We start from the raw sequence: 21,115 nt of genomic DNA, 5'->3' as shown, positions 1-21,115 counted from the left end.
TACGACAGAGAGGACCCAACTCGTGTCTCGGATTTCAGGATGAGTTTGCAAGACTGATAGAAAAGAAAAAAAAAACAAAACAAAACAAAACAAAAAGAGCCCTTCTCTTCAGCGTGGAGCTTATCTAAGCTGCTACTTGCCAAGTGAGATAAACGTGGGCCCTCACAATCTGATTATCACAGTCATTTCACAGGCATGATACAATCTTTAATCCACAGACCACTATGAAATTAAACTGGCTGATCTGTTCAGATAGAGGCAAGGGTTGAATAGCTGAAGGATGAAAAGCAAGGGTGCAAAAGGGAAAGATGAAGGAATTTCCTTTCATCACTTGGTTTATACAAAGTGAGCCTGAATATTCATTGTGGGTGGCAAAGTTCAGAAGGAATGGTGAGGGGAAAAAAAACCACAGCAATCGGAAGTCTCAATTTAGGGAAGAGAAGTCTGATGGCAAATATTTTCCCTAAACCTTTCTAATGTATGTTCACTTGCACATGCTTGATGTACTTGCTTTTAGCAGGCAGATGGAATTTGCTATCTGTTCCAAAATGAGAAAAGAATCATAGAATCATAGAATGGTTAGGGTTAGAAGGGACCTTCAAAGGCCATCTAGTCCAACCCCCCTGCAAGGAGCAGGAACATCCCCGACCAGATCAGGTTGCTCAGAGCCTCATCCAGCTTGGCCTTGAACGTTTCCAAGGATGGAGCATCCACCACCTCTCTGGGCAACCTGGGACAGTGTTCTACAACTCGCATTGTAAAAATTTTTTTCCTAATATCCAATTTGAATCTACCTCCCTCTATTTTAAAACCATTACCCCTCGTCCTATCACAACAGGCCCTAGTGAACAGCCTCTCCCCATCTTTCCTGTAGGCCCCCTTGAGGTACTGGAAGACTGCTATAAGGTCTCCTTGGAGCCTCCTCTTCCCCAGGCTAAACAGCCCCAGCTCTATCAGCCTGTCTTCATAGGAGAGGTACTCCAGCCCTCTGATCATCTTCGTGGCCCTCCTCTGGACCTTCTCCAACTGGTCCATGTCCTTCTTGTGTTGGGGGCTCCAAAACTGGAAGCAGTACTCCAGGTGGGGTCTCACCAGGGCAGAGTAGAGGGGGAGAATCACCTCCCTCGACCTGCTGGCCACGCTCCTCTTGATGCAGCCCAGGATGCGGTTGGCCTTCTGGGCCCCAAGGGCACATTGCTGGCTCATGTTGAGCTTCTTGTCCACCAGCACTCCCAAGTCCTTCTCCTCAGGGCTGCTCTCAATCCATTCTCTGCCCAGCCTGGATTTGTGCCTGGGATTGCCATGACCCAGGTGCAGGACCTTGCATTTGGCCTGGTTGAACTTCATGAGGTTGGCACGGGCCCACCTCTCCAGCCTGTCAAGGTCCCTCTGGATGGCATCCCTCCCTTCCAGCGTGTCGACGGCACCACACAGCTTGGTGTCGTCGGCGAACTTGCTGAGGGTGCACTCTATCCCACTGTCCATGTCGCCAACAAAGATGTTGAAGAGGGCTGGGCCCAACACGGACCCCTGAGGGACTCCACTCGTGAGCGGTCTCCACTTGGACATTGAGCTGTTGACCACCACTCTCTGAGTGCGGCCATCCAGCCAACTCCTTATCCACCGAGTGGTCCGTCCATCAAACCCATGCCTCTCTAGTTTGGAGAGAAGGATGTCGTGCGGGACAGTGTCAAAAGCTTTGCACAAGTCCAGGTAGATGATATCTGTTGCTCGTCCCTTGTACATTGATGCTGTCACCCCATCATAGAAGGCCACCAAATTGGTCAGGCACGATCTGCCCTTGGTGAAGCCATGTTGGCTGTCACCAACCACCTCCTTGCTCTCCATGTGCCTTAGCATGGTTTCCAGGAGAATCTGCTCCATGACCTTGCCAGGCACAGAGGTGAGGCTGAACGGCCTGTAGTTGCCTGGGTTTTCCTTGCTACCTTTTTTAAAAATTGGGGTTATGTTCCCTCTCTTCTAGTTATTGGGGACCTCACCAGACCGCCACGACTTCTCAAATACAATGGCCAGAAGAAGAAACAGAGGTGGAATTTAAGCGTATTTAGTGGGGTTTTAGAGTATTCTCCAGCTGGACAAAGTGAATAAGATGTACCTCTTAATTGCAAAATAACTCCTGAAAAGCAGTAGCTGCCTCCTACATCCACGTGTAAACATCAGGTTCTTCATGATGTGGTCCTGCAGGAAAAAAAGCATTAGCACAGCCACACAGCCTTATCCAGGAGAAGGTGCCCAGAAAGGGGAGAAAAGGATGAAGCTGTATCTGAACTTACTCTGTAGGACTTGAGATTTGCAAATACAACATTCACAGGAGGCATCTCATGCAGGGGAGAGTTTTCCAGAATTCAAAACCTCTCCGTCTAAATAATCTGCTCCTCACTACAGTCCCTATGGCAAACTGCTCCAAACTGTTGCATATACCAGATTTACCCCCCCAAAACAATTTTTTTCTCAAATGGAGAAACAAAGGAAGGAATTCCAATCCGTGTAGCCAAAGTTTGATTTTTCTGGAAGCGACAAACTCCACCAGTTTCAAGGGACTTAGTCAGCTTTGCACTGATGTCAGTGAGATCAGAGGTTGGTCTTAGTGACACAGAGCTGGCAGAGAAGTCCTCAAATTGTCCCTAACACTGTGGGCATCTGGGTCGCTTCTGGTTCTAACTTCCACCTCAGTAGTGCCAGCTCCACAGGAATAGAAACAGCAGGGGACTGACGGAGAGGTGCGTTGGGCTGGAAAGGCTTTCATGGAGGGAGATGGGTTTTTGTCGTCTCGTCTTTGAAGAGGCAGTGCAGCAGTGGAGCATTCAAGCTTGGCTTGTGTCGGCTTTTACAAATGGAGCGGTGTGAAGAGTTATAAATGGAGGGAGCTTTTAATCTCTGAGCAAGTTACAAATCGAAGGTGAACCTCATTAACTTGGACACTTTGTGTGTTAAAAATGAGAAGCATTTCACCTAATGAGGAGCTCTTAATAGGTGTTGTTTTTTTTTTCTAAATTATCATATTAACCAGCAGATAATTAACAAGCATTTTCTTAATGTGGTGCTCTACAGATAAAATCTCATTGTCTATAAATCATCAAGCTACTACAAAAAAAAATGGCTTTCTAATCATGCTGGGCATTATGGGCAAAAAGTACAGGACAATTTTAATTGTTAGGGAACTAGAAGGGAAAGAAAAGAATCTCTAATCCGTTGGGGGCATACATGGGGTGCTTTAAGGTAAATCAAGCACTTAGGTCTGTGTTTTAAAACACTTAGAGTACTTATGGGCACTGATATGTCATTATTGAAATGGCTTCCTTGGAGGTACAAAGTGGCAGAAGTTCAAGAGCAAATGCCACATCCAAGTGATACTTTAGAGGAGATGGGGGGATTTCCTCTAAGGAAAGAAGAAAAAAATCCTGGAAAGGAAAGTGAGTTAAGATGAAAGATTAAAATTAACTTTTGAAAGTAGCACGGGATCTTTAACAACCAGGCACTGCTGGGGCCTTGCACTGTCAGAAAGATGCCTGTTCCAGCAGCACCACAACAAGACATTGGCTCTGCGTGGTTGGACCAGAGAGCTGCTGATGCAGCCATCACAGGATGACTTGGACAGCAAAGCTTGGGGAGTTAACATAGCACCAAGCCCTACCACACAGCCTCTTTCATCTGTGGCCAGCACTGCTCACTATACATCGCTCCAGAAGATGTTGCAGGTGGTCCTCCAGTAAATCCCAGAGCCGGCAAGACAAGTTGAAATTAGTGGGATGCTCATCCCATTCCTACATGAAGATGCTTCAGTGCTCTGCAGCTCAGTGTTGTATTTCATTTTGGTTTCTACCAATTTCTACTCCACGTAGCCATTAAAACAGTATCTAAGAGTTTTCTAGCCCCCACCTCTGTAGTCCTTGCTCAAAGTGACTTAAGAAAACACTGGCTAAACCAAAAGTTGATCTGCAGTTTCTCAAGTCCGTCCTGTTCCTCCCAGCCCAATAGTGTATTTAGCAGGGCAATGTCTACAAAAGAGCATGACTCTCACTTCTGGCTACATGAGCTGGACAGAGGTGGCTCCGATACCCAACACCCTCCCCTTGCTGGGACATTTGATGGGGTACTTTACAAACGCTTCCTCCTGAGCATTACTGGCTTGTGATTAATTTCCATCCAGCTGCATCCTCCCAGCTCTTCTCTGTCATTTCCAGTGTGCTCCCTCACTGGGACAAATCCCTAGATAAGTACCTTTCTTACAGGCACTCCTGGGTGCCAGCTCAGAGCTGATCAATATCTTGCTCTTTCGGCAGAACAACCATGGAGTCACTGGCAGCACTTTCTGAGATGTCCTGGTTGCTTCTCAGTTGTACCTCTTGAACTGCCGAATTAATTTCAGCCTGTTCTCATAGTTTTAAGAGTTCAGGGCTCTGCCTTTCATATTGTCTTTTTCCTCACTGTCTGCAGGGGGGCTTGGGCAAGGGAGGATTTTGCAGAGAGAAGAGGTGGCAGAGGATGAGCCAAGCAGAGTGCAAGGCTCCTCTCAGTGCTCTCTGCCCATGTTTCCCGAACACCTGTAAATCACGCTGGCTCAGAGTGACATGGCAGCAGTTTTCTTGTTGGCATCCAGTAACTCTGACCTCTTGCTGCTGGGGCTGTGGGCTCTGTGCCAGCTTGGAAACTCAGACCAGCGCGCAAACAAAGAAAAACAACACAAACAAGCTCAGAAGCAAAGAGATTAGCAGAAAAGCAAAACAGAGAAAATCTTCAAGCTTGAACTGCTCCAGAAGTCTGAGTGTAGGATATGAATCCTTCATTCCTAGTTGATAATCCATAGCTATCCAGAAGAGCCCAGCTTCCCTCATGAATACTCATGAGGCTGTGGGCATGGAAACAGACTTCAGATCTTTTTGCTCTTGTGGAAAGTCATGAATTGCTTGAACAAAAGGAGATTCCCTTACAACGGCTCACGGTGTTGAAAATATGATGCATGCATTGCTCAGCAGTCTTCAGCCCATCTGGCAAACGTGCATGAACCTGTACCTCCAAGGACCACCAAAAAGTTAGCTTAGATATACTAGCATCCATTATGTGGCTGCGTCCTTGGGATGTATGACCCACCCTAACACGATCAGAAAGAAGCATGATGAGTATCCTGGTGTTACAGCTACTTTCCATCGTTAAACATCTGATGTGTGAAGGGCAGAGGCAGAGTCTTAATGCAGCAAAACCCAAAAAAACTCTCTAGTAGTTTTTATGAGCTGCATCCTAAGAGGGAAACACTGGAGGAGTCCTAGGTGGAGAGGAGCCTGGATGGAGACTGGTGAAGCAGAGCTTGGCTCCTTCAGGCTGGAGACGTGAGAAGCGAGAGGTCAGTTTTACTGTAGGACTTAGAGCAGCTGAAGGAACTGGGGTTGTTCAGTCTGGAGAAAAGGAAGCTCAGATGAGACCTTATCGCCCTCTACAACTGCCTGAAAGGAGATTGTAGTGAAGTAAATGTCAGTAACAAGTTATAGGATTATAGGAAACAGCCTCAAGTTGCACCAGGGGAAGGTTTAGATTGGATATTAGGAAAAAATTCCTCATCTAAAGGTTTACCAAGCATTGGAACAGGCTACCCCGGGAAGTGATTGAGTCACCATCCCTGGAGGGATTTAAAAGATGTGTAGATATGGCCCTTAGTTACATGATTTAGTGGTGGACTTGGCAGTGCTAGGTTTATGTTTGGGCTCAATGGTCTTAAAGGTCTTTTCCCACCTAACCGATTCTATGATTCTATGACTTTTGCATGAGGAACATGTTAGAGGATAGGAACTTCTCTGTCTTGTCTTGTGCTCCAGCTCTGGTACCACCATGTCCTGGACCAGCACGGAGTAGGTGCTGCTCTGGCTCTTCCCAGCTCCCATGGAAAAAGGAGGGACAGAGCTGGAGAGACAGCGTGGAGTGAGGATGGATGACAGCGGAGAATACGGGAGGAAGGAGGAAAACAGAGCGCTCGGCATGATCACATGTATTGGGAGGGCATCAGGCCCCAAGCACAAGCCATGCATTTGTCACGTGGCACTTGGCGCTTGCTTTTATATCCAGCAACACAGGAACTTGTTAGAGGTAACTAAAACCACCAGGAGCCTTCATTCAGAACTCAAAGAGTGGAAACTCTTCCACTAACACTCCCTCCCTGCAAGCTCCTCTCCTTTTCTTCTTTATTTTACCTTTAGGTTACGGCCAGCATCTCAAGTGGAATTACCTCCGGCTGCTGCTGAACCAGCTCTGACCTCTGCTGCAAATGTTTTTGGGGCACAGTGGCTGATGGTGGAGTCCTGGCTGATCAGTGTGAGCCATACACCCCTGCCCGCTTCTCCCTCCAGCCAGCAGCGTGATGGGGTGAGGAGGGGGAGGTTGTAGTGGGCTGTTATAGCAAATTTACTCCATGATTTATGGGAAAGGAAAATCCATTTGGAATTTAAGGCGGCTATTAGCTCCTTTCAGTGTGCATGTGTCTGCATGTGTATAAAATATACATATAATATAAACCCTTATAAAAAAATAAAACATTAAAAAAGGGGGAGGGGGAGGGGCGTTTGCAAGCCTTGCAGGCACGAAGCCCTGGAAATGTGCAGCAAGCTTTATAATTACCATAGTATTTCCAGTGCATTTGGCCACAAACGCTCTGAATTGAATTGCTTAGCATCCCTCTCTGTCTCTGTGCGACTCTTCCTTGCATCACAAAGCTCAGAAGCACCATTTGAAGTTTCAAAAGGAACATTTTTGTGAATGAGATAATCAGCGCTGACTAATCAGCCACGCTCCCCTCCGTGTAATCCATACACCTCCGACAGAGGGAACAAAGCCACGTCCAGCTAATCCCCTTGGGTCACGCCTTGAAGCGTGTGTCGCATGGGCTCTATGGCAGGAGAGGAGGCAAGAAGGATTAAGCTGTCAAGAGCAGATATACGTCTGTGCTTTTACATCAACCGAGACCTTATTATGCATAATTCCAGATAATGAACTCTGGGAGTGAAGCCATGCAGCAGCGAGCCATTTGGCACACTTTGGTTCCTATACTGATGGTGTAGGAGTGACCCTATCGACCAGCAATGCAGAAACCAAGTGGGAAAGCACCCTCTGCCCCATGCACTGGAGCCCTGTGCCCTGCAGATGGGACAATACGGGCGGCACATCTCACCTATGAGACTGCCATCTCCTCCACCACTTGAGAAAAGGTCTTAACCACCACATAGCCAGGAAAGATGGGGCGGCTGAAGCTGCAGCTGTGTGCTCAGAGTATCCAAGGGGATGGAGAGGAGCTGTACAGGGGTCTGAACAGCTCATGCATTTCACATACAGAGTCACCGGATCAAACAAACAGCAAAACCTGAGAGCAATCTCAGAAGCTCTTAAATCCTCTACTTCCTCATTGTTAGGGAAGAAGCCTACATGGTGTGGGGAAAGGTAAGCAGGAGCATGTGTACGCTTGTGTGTCTGTGAGTTTGCACACATCCACGCCTGTGGTTGGCAAAGAGCACATTTCTCACCCAATAGCTCACTTTGCATCATCTGCAGGAGTAAATTTGCTGATAAAAACAAACACAGAGCTGCCTCGCTGAAGCAAACTCTCAGGAGCAGTGAATATTCATCTTTGGGATCTAAATTTGTTCTGCTGTTAATAGACCGTGCCTCAATTAAAAAGGCAAAATGTCTCATTCCCCTTTCCCCAAAATCCCGTCCAGAAAAGAGATTATGTTCTTGCTACACTGCGGTAAAAGCAACCCAGTCGACCGTCTTTGGAGAGCCCCGCTCCCTCCAGACGGAGGAATCCCTCTCTCGCTGACATGCTCGCATCCATACACGCTTACTCCTGCCCTGTGACTCTCCAAAGGGAGCCATCACTCTCTTCAAAACATTCTCCTGTAGTCAGCGGTGATAGGCAATGTAATAATACCTTTTATTGGGTCAATACATCAGCTGGAAAACAGAAGCTATTCCTTTCTTCAGGTGATGGCCAAAGAGTGACCTGTGTGAGTGTGCGGGCCGGTATATTACAGCTGTTAGGCTGGCCCGATAGGCAGGATGGTATATTTACCTCTCTTCGTTTTTCTCTTGGTGCTTTATTGCATTTCCTGTTTTGTGAGCAGCCTTAATAAAGCATCTTTCTGAAGGGCTCTCCGCTGTGAAGTAAATATCCTCCCTCATCCACCAACTCAGATAGGGATCAATCAATCAGAGGAGGCCCCTTAGGATGCCAGGGTGCATCATTCAAGGTTAGTGACTGGACAGGCAGGTGACAGCAGAAGGATTGCAATGTTTCTGCTAGGAATTAACCCCTCTGTTGCTTGCCAAAGAAATGAAAAATAAGAGAATGGGAGAGTCCTCCAAAGATGGGAAAGGTTTCATCACTCATCCTCAGCAGGGTTTCTTTAAACAGCCTGGAGGAAAACAGGCATCCCTGAAATCAGCCGAGTGGCTTGGTATAAAGAGCTGTAACACAACACAACACCTTGGGCTCTCCTGCCAGTAGACATCAAGATCTAACCATGGATTGAGGGGCACCACAGGGACATGCAAGGGTCACGCTTTGAAGAACATGCAAGGACTTGGGAACCTTCCTGTTGAGAGATAGGTCAGGCCCAGGGCGTAATAATCTCCATGGGTAAGACTTGGTGGTGGGTTATTTTTTTCGTGCTCCTCAGGAACCACATGAAACGTCTTTTCTAGCTGGTAAGCCAAAGGGTGGCACCAGCTTGGAAGGTTCCTGCCAAGCCAAAGGGTGGCACCAGCTTGGAGGGTGCAGGAATTGCCTGATGTGAATCCAACCTGCTCCTGCTCAGTGCCAGACCAGGTGACAAGGCATCTGCCCCCACGGAAAGAGCTTTGTTAGCGATAACGCCTTGACAACAAGGTTTTACTGCTGCCTGTGCTTCCTAGAATTGCGAACAACTCTCATATTAACCCTTCGGTGCCTTCTGGAAAGCAAAGAGAGGAATCCAAAGGATTAATTTATTGCTCCATTATTAACACATTAAAATGTCAATATTTGCCTTCGGTGGCCTGCGGTGCCAGATGGGAGGGTGGACATTCTCATGAAGGGAAGCTGCACCCATAAGTAACGACGACCTTTTAATTGGTCCATTATAAGGTCGGAGCTCGGCCACCACATTGGGAGAGTTCACTAAGCAGTTAATCCATTTAGCAGAGTCCGGATCTTTGGAGAGGATGTAAGTGGTGTAGTTGTTGTATAAGCTGCATTTGAGAGTCATTAAAGGGTTGCTTTTTGCAGGAAGAGTCGCATTTTAACAGCATTAGCTCCCGGCTCCACCAGGCAAGCCCTTGTGAATTATCCCTCATTGAAGCTGCAGCTATAGATTTCATCTTATAGTTTCCTATGTATAATAAACCACAGCTCTCAGACATCCTAGAAGAGGGCTTCTAATGGCAACCGGCAGGCGGGAGCAGACGATACACCCAGACTTGGGAGTGAATTAAACTCGAGCTCTCTGCAGACGGCTCCTCTCCAGCTGGATGGAGGAGAAGAGGCTGCATGCTGGGTAGCGTATTTTCAGGTTCTGTTTCATAATTTGTCTCCTTGCATACTGACCAATGACAGGCACAGTCTGCAAGTGTGCATCCAACACATGCTTCCACCTGTAGCTGTTGTGGATGGTGCAGTTGGCTCTTTGGCCAACTGGTCCACGCTCCTCCATCACTGTGTCTGTGAACAAGCTGAGCTGTTTCTCTGCTGGTGCCAAGCCTGCAAAAGGCTTGTCCTAAGTGGGGACATGTCACTGTTTGGTTACAGAAGCACCTGACCAGACAATCTCTGTCAAATTCTGTCCTTTAACATGGAGTTCAGGGTCTTGTGCAGAGTGAGCTAATGACCAATTCAGAAGACCAATTTGATCTTTCCCCTTGATTGATCTACATGGGGCTGCTGTCCCCTTCATCTTCCAAAAATGATTATACTAGCTACAGGGAACTCTCTGAAACCTTCCCTGGTCAGCAGGACAATCCTACACATTTCCTCAAAGTCACAGAAGCAGAGTGAGGGCAGCTGGCAGTGCTGGAGTTGGCAGCAGCAAGGACAATTCGACCACAGAGTTCCTCTCTATGGTTGAAACCTGACAAAACCCTGCAAGCCCTCTCCTGAGAATGATAAGGATCATGGTGTAGAGATCTACAGGGATGAAAGCTCCGGTTGTGGAGGTGCATGGCCAGCAGGACGTCCGCATTGCTCATGTAGTGCAAGGTTACACCAAAAGACAGGGTTGGAAGGGAGACTTTGTGTCTCTCATTGCTTCTACCAGTGAGCATGGCAGTTGGAAATGCCCTGCCAATAAAGCTGTAACACAACCAGTCTCCATCCGTTCACCCGTGCGCGCTCCTATCTCTCTAAGTTTCTTTTCCCCAAAGCAGCTAATCATCGCAGTGCCATGACCTCCTGCCCTGAACCTCGTCTGTATGGCGAAACCAACTTTTATGCTCAGTGGCAGCTCAGATTAGTGCCTTGTAAACAGAAGGATCTTTGTGCCCAAGCACTGACCTTTGACTTGGCTCCTGATCTCAGCAGATTTGATGTGTCGGGCTATTTGTCTTGCCGTTCGCTGGGAGGAAGAACAGGAGAAAGGAGGCGGCACGCGACCACTGCTGAGTGGAGCAGAGCTCTATTCTTGGTTTCGTCGCAGACTTCCTCTCCGACCCTCTGGAAAATGACTTTGTCTATTCCTGCATTGCACGGGGTCATACCCTGCTGTGGTGGATATCTGCTGGAAGTGCTCATAGCAATAGGAGGATCAAAGGGTGGAGGAGGCAACTTGGCTGGAGCCTGTAGTGCGGCACTTGAGCCTAAAATCCAATTTCGGACTTTCCAGAATCTCAGATGGCCAGGGACTGGGAGAAAATGAGAGGAACTGTGCAGTTTTACTGCCATACCTTCTTCAATATCACACTACAGCTCTCCACAGCACAGCCTCCTCCTCCTTCTCCTCACAGGTTAAACCCAGACCCCACATTTCCACCTTTCTCCTCATCTCTGGGGACATCGGACTTACTGTTGCACCTCTGTCTATTGCTCCAGCGCACCTCAATCCTGCCATAATCTCTGCTCCCACCCTCCACCTGGTCTCCTTCTTTCCTTGCTCCTTTTCCTCTCCTCTTATCTGAGGATTAAGCAAATTTAGTCAATTTCTAAAGAGATACCAAGTCCCACATCCTCTCCAGCTCCCGCTCTCTCCAAATCTTGGCTGTCCCAGAGACCTGGATTCTTCCCCGTGTCCCAATCTCCGGAGAAGCCCTCTCTTACAGAAATTCAATATATTGCCTTACCATTACAGTCAATGTTTCCAGTACTACTAATTGTGTCTCCTGGAACAGGGATGAGTTAAATAATCTATTAAAATTGGGGGAAGGGGAGGGATTCAATACCCTTAGAAGAAAAAGCTGGCATAACGGTGTGATGGGAAACTCGTACAGTTGACTCATGCTGGCGCAGGGCTGGATGGTGACCTTTCTAGTCTTTGGACCAATGCCAACGCTGAACTCTCTGGTTCATGAATCATGAAAAATTACCCCATTCTGGGCTGGATTTGTGACAGTGAGCATTAGGCAACACGTTGGTGTGAAACTTCCACTCAAGAGGTCTGTGTGGACCCTTAAGCAGCACACAAATAGTATCACCTCAGCTACCAGCTACAAGCCCACTACCTAAAGAGATTTACCAGTCCTACTCCCTGGAATATTTCTCACTTTCACAGAGATAAAGCTTGCTTTTTCAGCATACTATCAATGAACAATCAACATAAACTTCTCCCAGTCAGAGCAGGACACTCCTCTGCTGTCACGGGGGCTTCGCAAGTAACTGGGAGCTCCACGACTGGCGCTTTCTGCAATGATCAGCTGGAGCCCTTTCATGAGAACAGGGACAACAAACCCCTCAAATGCAACAGGGTAAGAAAGGGTGAAAACATGCATCAGGACAGGATTGCAAAGTACTACGAGGGAAGGAAAGAAGGATTGAAGAAGAATGTTGCAAATATTTTCTGGCATCTCTATCAAATTTGTACAAAGCAGAGCCACAGTTACTAGGTTTGCTCTCAGCACACCTTAAAGGCCCAAAAGAAATACAAGGAAGCCCATCTCCAATTCAAGACATACACGTGTCACCATGAACAAGCGAAAGCATACTAAATGCACAGCTGGGAAAGAAATTTGAAATTGAGAACTAGGAAGGAAAAAAAGCCTCTCAAACCAAAAGTAAAAAGAAAAGACACAAAATTTTGGCAGTTCTCAAGCTTCAGACTGTTAAACCCAATCTAGAGACACAGCCTCTGTGTTCACAGACTGCCTTCTCTGATAGTTTTGATGTTACACTCAAAATGTAAATGTATGCATGTAAAGAAGGTCACATCTATGACATCCAGGCCTCAGTCAGACAGCACAAGGAACCTATGGATCCTTCCCCTCTGTCCTAGCACTAGAAAGACCCTCTTGGTCATTGCCATTAGGGTATGAAGACCCTATGATGTAGTTTCCTGTGATTATTGCCTTCCTGCCTTCAAGAGATTGGGGCTTGCCAGTTTCTTCATCATCAGCTCCATATCGACCTTTCCATTGAAATGATCACCCACATCTCACACCGTTCACTGGCAGAAAGACCAAGGGAGAACAAAGCTGATCGCACTCCCAGCCTGGGTGGATGCGCTCTCCCCTAGGCTGGATGTAGGCAATGGCCTGACTCCACTCTCAAGCCCACAAAGGTCAATGCCCAAATTACCAGAACTCATTTAAAGGTCTGGATACAAGATTAATTTGACCGACAAAGGACTAATTAGTTTCAGGACTAATTAAGTACATATACTTGGCTTTGCTTAATCAGTTAAATTTCCAATGGCATCAAAATGTCTAAGAATACAAATCCCCAGAGATTTAAAGCAAATAGTTAAAATCAACTTAGATCCAATTATCATATAAATCACTAATGACCTGGGTAAATTGGAAGCTCTTTGGCTCAGCCTCTAGGGAGGAATAAAACTTATAAAAATGAACATGCTACCTGGATTAATACACAGGCTCAGGGGACTTCATTGCAAATATTCCAACAGGACTTTTTCAGTGACATCGTTATTCATTGCAAAATGCCAATATTTCAAAACAAACAGTTTTCAGAGGAAGGTTTTGTTGAAACATTCGGTAGGAACTTTCATATCTTTGTGTTCAGCATCCAAAGCTGTATTCACTCAAGAATAGCCAATTATCCATTGCTGGGCACATTCCTGCTGAATACTTCAACTGGAGGGCAATTACTTATTTCCAGTCTTGTCTTCCCACACTCTACTCTTCATCTTGCTCATGGTCAGTCTGATATTTCATCTATAAAAAGAAAATAAATAAATATAGGTGATTAAAGACTTCGGTTTTGCTCCAATGAAAAAGAGCTTGCAAATGTTTGCTTCATGCCCCAAGATACTCAGATCTAGATTTCTAAATTAATTAATTAAATTTAAATGTTGGTGGACCAAGAACACCAGGTATACTCCTTGAACAAGTTCAGTTGTCAATTCAATTACTGGAGTTTAGATTTTCAAAACTGAGAGAAGAGCACAAAAGTATTGCAGTGACTGAAGCCACTGGATGGATATAAGACATCAGACAGCAAACACAGAGGAAACACCTGTAATTGTAGTTTTTTTTCACACGCACTCATTTTTAGGTGCAGGCTACAGGTGGTTCCCAGAAGACCTGATCTCTGCTATTCACTCTGTCTCATCTTGACCTGTTTACTTTGCCAGCCCAAACTCCAGCTGCCTTCTCCATTCATGGGAATCCTGGGCCATGACCTGTTAAGAAAAAATGTATTAAATATGGTATAGTTTTTATATATCCCGTGATTATAAATCTTAGCATTTACATCTGCCAAACTGCAACACACATCAGGAAGCGCTGCCAAGAAATGAGCAGTCGAAGGCTTCATCTCTTGACTCTAGAATTTAGCCAGGAAATACTCACAGTCAGAATCCCTCCCATTTCAGATCGCTTACTTTGTTGTGTGATTTCCTAATGACCCACCAAAGAGTTAATCTGACTGTAATGAGTCATGAATAGGGTAAGGAATTAACAGTAAATACCTCACCCACAGTGGAATAAAGCGATTAAAGAAATGCCCTTGGAACCTTTGGCTGTGTCTTACAGAACAGTAGAAAGAACAACATTAAGGTGCATCAGCTACCTGAAAAACCTACATGAAATTAAAGCTGTGGACCCTCACTCCAAGCAATGGTTACAAAAGCAGCCTCTGGAGAGTTGTATTTGCACGTATGTTTTGGCCATGCCCTTTTATTCCACGCTCCTGCTCCGGCATCAAAGCACCATCCTGGAGGTCTAATTGGGATGGATTATGTGGTGTCCATCAAACAGTGGTGAGAGGCACATTAAATTGGAGTGCTGTGGGTCGCAAGAGGGTTCTGCTGTGTCACAAAACCCTTCCAAAAGGTATGCCAACCTGACAAGGGGACCTGTTTTTTTAAAGGAAGGTGCACATTCAAGCCCCACAAGGCAATTTCTGGTTGACCAAAGAACCCTTGTGAGACCCAGATGAAAGGCATGAAATAAATTCATACCGTACTCCACGCCTCCCCTCTTTGTCTTTGTCCTTCCTTCTGCTCCTTTGTGTTATTTCACTTTGATATGTGCCCAGGAAATCTCTGTGCACTTAAAAAACTTGGGTACCCAGACAAATAACAAATATCTTTGTCATTTACTGGCATAGAGCACTTCAGCACTTGAGACCCATGCTGGTACTTCTTGTTTGTTTGCCTTTAAAGAAAAAAAAAGACTCAATAAATAGACAAAGTAGAAAACAAAGGAAATCTACATTCCTCCTCACTCACTCCCTTCCTTCTCAGGAAGCCCCCCCAAAAAAATCTAAAATACAGACTAAGCCTCAGCAGCTCATCTTCCTCCCTTTTCTTCCATATCGTTAGGAGGATCATTAGAGGTCAGAGTACAGTCCCTGCGAGGCTAAAACAGCTCACAAAATTTAAACCTGTGGCTAAATAAAACTTGAGCCAGTTGCTCAAACCCTTGCTGCTGAAAATGCCTGGCAGCACTGAAATATTGTAGATGTAGGGATGCAGCGGACATCGGGGTGGGCTTACAGGTGCATGGGAGAGGAGGAGGAGGAGAGGCTGAGCTGCAGGGGAGTGGTGAAAATTAACTCTGGCTCTGCGGGTTTTGCTGCTTTTCCCATCCTACCTGGATAAAGGAAACCTAGGGAGAATTTTAGCATGTCAGGTCCCCGCAAAGGCAAAGGCGAAAGGCAAGCCCTGGTCTGAGCACAGGCAGAGTCGTGAGAGATTATGGCAGCCACCATGATGGTGATGTGAATGCAATTTATAATTCCATGTATTCATGTGATAACGGGCAATACTGCATCCGTAGTGCTTGCTCACCCATCACCGAGCAGCACCCGCTCACTCACAGCCCATACGGGGGAACAGAGACACCCGCCATCACCTGAAACGTCCTCAGGGCCAGAAGGAGGAGTGTTGGCTACAGTGGAATTGGAAAGATGCAAGTTCAAGGCTTATCATGACCAGATCTTGTTCCATCTGGCCAAAGGATGAGTTTGCTCCCAGAATAAGAGATCTGCTCTGATCCTACAGCTTCCTATCAGGATCCTGAACAAACTGGTGAGGATGGACCCGATCAGGTCCTCACCAAGGACTCAGTGGATGTGCATCAACACTAAGGCAAGCTAGGGAGCTAAGCACCAACCCCTCCATCTGCAGCAGTCTCCTAGACAAGGCTGGGGCTGATGGTGCTCCAAAAGACTAAGAAAAAAAAAAAACAGGGCTGAAATGCATGACCTGAAAGGACAATTTCCTCCTGGCCCCTGTGATTAGATGAGACCCTGATGCATGAGCATTGATTACCCTGATGCTACTCCAGATGAACTACATGCTTTTAACAGTCGCTTTCTACTTTCTTATTCTGTGCCATCACTGTGTTACATTACGAAAGTATCCAATCTCATTTTATATTCATTTATGGCCATTAGCTCACTGCCCTGTGCCGCGTACAGGCACCATGTGCTGAGCTTGCCCACCCACGTACTCATCACATTAGGCAGTGCAGGACAATTTTAAGTCGTGCTAAGCCAGTCCTTGTTCGCTAAGTTTGGCCCTGGGTCTGAGTTTCAAAATTAAATGTCTTTATATCTGCAAAATCACCAAGTCAGTCCAAGAGGGATCTGCAAGTTTTACACTTCAGGGTGGAAAAACCACATCCTTCCCCACGTGACATGTCACATTTGGCCTGGAAAATTTGCTTTTCTCTGAGGAATCAAGCCTTCATCTGTAGTCATTTCATGAGATAAAAATAGGTCAGATCTTGTTTCCCCCCAGGGTTCTGGGATTTTTTTTTTCTTCTTGTGATGGAAAAACCCTCCCTGCTATCCCAGGAAGCTGAACCTGGGATTTCTCTGCATGTACTGCAGGCTGAACATCCCCCTGCATACTTGCCTGTGGCTGCCAGCTTACCCGTGCTGCCTGTCCCCAAAATTCTATCACTTGAGATGGAGAGGCTGGAATTTGCTCTGCTGGCTGCAATCCATCCAGTAAAACCCCAAATTTCCAGGGAGATGCTTGTGGCCAGGGCAGCCCACACACTTGCTGGAGCTTCACTGGTGTTGGTGGGATGCTGAGCCATCCCCATCTCCTCTGCAGCACCTAAATGTTGGCAAATAAGGATTTCACTGTTGCTAAGCTACACGGGGCCGATCGGTGCAATGGTGAACGCAGGGATGTGCAAGCTCGGGTCCCTAATCCGTGGGGTGAGGAAAGGGGGGTGCCTATGAGCAGATAAACCCCAGGACGCGCTGCTTGCAGCACAGTTGAGGTTGCAAATGCCGGTTGCTGCATCATGCCGCTGGGGTTTAAAAGCTAGTGTTACCCTGGGGATGGGCAACATGAGAAAGCAGGCAAGGATGCTCAAAGATGTGTCTTTTAAGATGATGAGGGCTTTAAAGAGCTTGGCCCCTTGCTGTAAAAACAAAATTAAATACCATGATGTAACTCCAAACCCCTCTAAAGCTTCAAACACATCCCTTGAAATTAAAAAAAAAAAAAAAAGGAAAGATTTTCATCTGGAAAACTCCTCAATCACCAAAGTATTCCACCTTAAAGAAAACAAACCAAAATCCCTAACGAGCAACACAATTTCAGGTAAAGCAAATAAAAACCACACCTTGAACAGAGGCAATGTGCAACACAGCCGAGCTGGGACCCTTCATCTCCTGCCCTCACTGGTGTCTCCCCAAAGGTCATGGCTCAGAGCCCACCGATGTCAGGGCAGACCCCTGGGAGCAAGTTTCTTGCAGCAGGGACTTTTTATTGACTTTTTCTTGTCCCACCACAGCTACTTAACGAATAAAGCCTAATCAATACTCATAATAAAACTTCCTAGGGGGTAGGAGGGAAAGAAATAGCTCAAAATTATAATTATAATGGGAGGATTGATTCTCCCTCCAGTAACTCAGCTTTGAGAGGCTCAGACTTCAGCTCACAAATCTGACCTTTTGTTTAGCTTGGGCTGGTTATGGCCTTGCCAGCGTGGGCATGTGTGTGTCCTCCAGCTCACATCGCTCGTCCTGCAGACACCTTCCAAGTACTAGCAGGGCATGAACCAAGGTTGACAGTCCCAAGGTGTTGCCAGCTTCAGCCTGCGAGGGTCCTCCATCCCCCCAGTGCCCGTCCAATTTAATTTCCTGGAAACTGGTGTTGCCAAAGTTACATAAAGCCACACCATTTCTGGATAGGTGCTTTCAAGACCAGGGCTTGGACTGGCTTTTGACCAAGGAAGAGGTGTTGTATTAGCCTGACCGGGGAAGGTTCATCTTAGTGCCTCCAAATGGGATTTTTGGAGTAGTTCTCATTGGAGAACTTTTTCATGTTACAGGCTTTTACAGCAAGTGTTTTCTGTCTCCAGAGCAACACTGCTACGTTAGCACAGATCACATAGAGCCTCAGCGCATCACTACACGGGAAGGAGAACCAGCTTCCCTGGATAACTGGGCTCCTGGCTCTTCTGTCATGGCCACCAACACTGGGACCAATTAGTGTCTTTGTACAAATCACTCTTGGCTGGATCCAGAGTGAACAGCACCAGTAAAAGGTCTGCAGGCTTTTGTACATAGATGAGTGATGGTCACGCATCTGCTGAATAGCACTTACTGTGGTTGACAAGGACTAGTGCTGCGTGGTGGAGAGACGTCTAAGCAGATGCATGCACACACTCTGACGTGGCTGCATCAAGCTTTGGTTCTCCATACAATTTTTCAATACAGCATCGCTGGCCTGGAGTGGGGTCAAGTCTTCTGCCCTTGCCAGACTGCTCTGCAAGACCATGGTGAAGCAGGCTGTCCCCCTGCAGCCTCTGGAGGTCCACAGAGCAGCAGAGATCCACCTGCAGCCTGTGGAGGACACCACGTTGGAGCAGGTGGATGCCTGAAGGAGGCTGTGATCCTGTGGGAAGCCTGCACTGGAGTGGCCTCTTGGCAGGACCTGTGCTGGAGTAGGTTTGCTGGCAGGACTTGTGATCCTGTGGGAGACCCACACTGGAGACATCTGTTCCTGAAGGATTGCATGCCATGGAAAGGACCTATGCTGGAGTAGTTCATGAAGAACTGCACCCTGTGGGAAGGACTCATCTTGGAGAAGTTCATGGAGAACCGGCTCCTGTGGGAGGGACCCCACGCTGGAGCAGGGGAAGAGTTTGACAAGTCCTCCCTCTGAGGAAGAAGAAGCAGCAGAGACGTGTGATGAACTGACTGCAGCCCCCATTCCCCATTCCCCCTGTGCCACGCGGGAAAGGAGGTAGAGAATTTGGGAGCAAAGTTGAGCCGAGGAAAGAGGGAGGAGGAGGGGGAAGGTGTTTTAAGATTTGGTTTTATTTCTTATTATTCTCCTCTGATGTGATTGATAATAAATTAAACTCATTTTCGCTGAGTTGAGTTCGTTTTGTTCATGACAGTAATTGATGAGTGATCTCTCCCTGTCCTTATCTCCACCCAGGAGCCTTTCATTGTATTTTCTATCTGCTGTCCAGCTGAGGAGAGGGAGTGATGGAGCAGCTTTAGTGGGCACCTGGTGTCCAGCCAAGGTCAACCCACCACAAATGTCATGGTTTTGTCCCTGTTTTGTGCTGAAGTGTTCCCAGCAGCAGATTTAGATTCACCGTTGTCTGGCAGAAGCCTGGCCACAAGCCCGCAAAAGGAGTAGCCAAGTTGAAATGAAGACAAAGGACTTAGAGGTTTTGATGGACGACAGGTAGAGCTGCCTTCAGCCTGAGCCACTAATACAACATACAAACGAAGACACAAATCAATGCAAAGTGTTTAAACTCCAGAAAGAAATAAAAAAAAATCAACACATCTATCACACTCAGACACAGGTCCTTTTGAGTCCCAGTGCTGGCAGCGCTTTTTACCAATGGCAGCGGCTGGATTAATCCAAACTGGGATGTACGTGTAACAGGACACAAGGTCCCTCTCCCTTCCCTAAGAGGCAAATACTTCCCAGCTGCATTCAGTATCATCACTGGGACACACAGAGTCCCCCAATGCACCTTAAAGGAAAGGATTTAGCCCCACTTTAAGGAAAGGACACTGAGGGAATAATACTACCCCACAGCTGAGCTTTGAGAAGGAAGACTAAGTCTGGGTTAGACTATTGAAACAAATAACTAGGCATTTGATAGAAAAAAAGAATGAAACAACACTACAGAAAAGATAAAACAGTAAAAGGTTACACCAAAATCTACCTGACAGGAGCTCTGCTCTCAGCTGCTATGTGGGATCTTGTCCCAGCACGTTCCCTGAGAATCGTGGAATCATAGAATAGTTTGGCTTGGATGGGACCTTCAAAGCCCATCCAGTCAGACCCCCCTGCAAGGAGCAGGGACATCTCCAACCAGATCAGGTTGCTCAGAGCCCCATCCATCCTGAGATCCAGCTCTGGCAAAGCTGCTCACGCTGGAGAAGGATGGGACATTTCCGGGGCCATGATCAGTCAGGCACCCCAAAGCCTCTGGGCATTTCCTTACGGATGCAGATGGTACCAAGCTTGCCCACAGACAACCATACATCCTCACTTTCTCTCTAGATTTGATGGGGTACAGAAGAGACTCTCAGGGACCTTCTGTTCATCTCTCTGTGTCACCGCTTTATTGAGGAGGTGGATTGCACTGAAGTGCATGTGTGACTATTAAGGTAAGTGTCTTAGGTTTATTAAGCTCTGTATAACATTGATTCTTTTTCGAGTCATTCTGTTCAGTGATTAGCTTCATTTGGGGCTTTTTTCAAGCTTACAAATTAAGTGCTAGCTGGATTTGACAGAGGCTGGTTGTTCAGTTTTACCTGATACTCGGCATTTCTGCAGCAGCGAGGGAGGTGGTTGTCTTCTCCCCAGCCCAGCTGTATCAAACACGAGGGTGTTTCACAGCCTGCTAGTTCATCCAGGCTTAGCCATCCTCTTCTTGCTGCAAATTCACAAATAATCCATCCTAAGAAACAACTGTTGCACCAGTTTGTTACGCTCATTAAGATCACGGCTATCAGACAGGTCTAAGCATTTCAAAGAGCCTAAGTACAAGGAATAACTTTATAAAAAGAGATTTAAGGAGGAGGTACTTAATCCTGCAAAACATCTCTCTATGCACTGATGTGCAAGTCCTCTAGTGAAAATTTCCCACCTTGCAGATGGCATTTGACCTCTCGAAGAGCACTTGTTTCAGGCTGTCTGCAAACCCTGGCAGGCACTTTCAAATCGCTCATACTTTGTCATGATTTCACTGACCTTGGAGTCTGCAGCCGTTCCTCTCACAAGAAATTATTCACAACCAGCTCAGGCAGACACCTCTTAGGATCTCTTTACCTCTCATCTCCTCTCCACTTCTTGCAGCCGGGCCGGGCCGAGTCGGGCCCAGTCGGCTGCCCGGCGGGAGGCCAGAGGGTGAGGCCTGCAAGGCCCACAAGGCTCACGCCTCCCCCTCTCTGCCCGTGCTCAGCTGCTTCACATCTTCTCTTACTTTTTTTTTTCTGTTTTCCCCTTCTTAAATATGTTATAGCAGAGGCGTT

This window comes from Chlamydotis macqueenii, chromosome 1 (genome assembly GCF_036417535.1).
Source record: "Chlamydotis macqueenii isolate bChlMac1 chromosome 1, bChlMac1.mat, whole genome shotgun sequence".
Classification (NCBI taxonomy): domain Eukaryota; kingdom Metazoa; phylum Chordata; class Aves; order Otidiformes; family Otididae; genus Chlamydotis; species Chlamydotis macqueenii.
Note: the sequence above shows the minus strand (reverse complement) of the source record.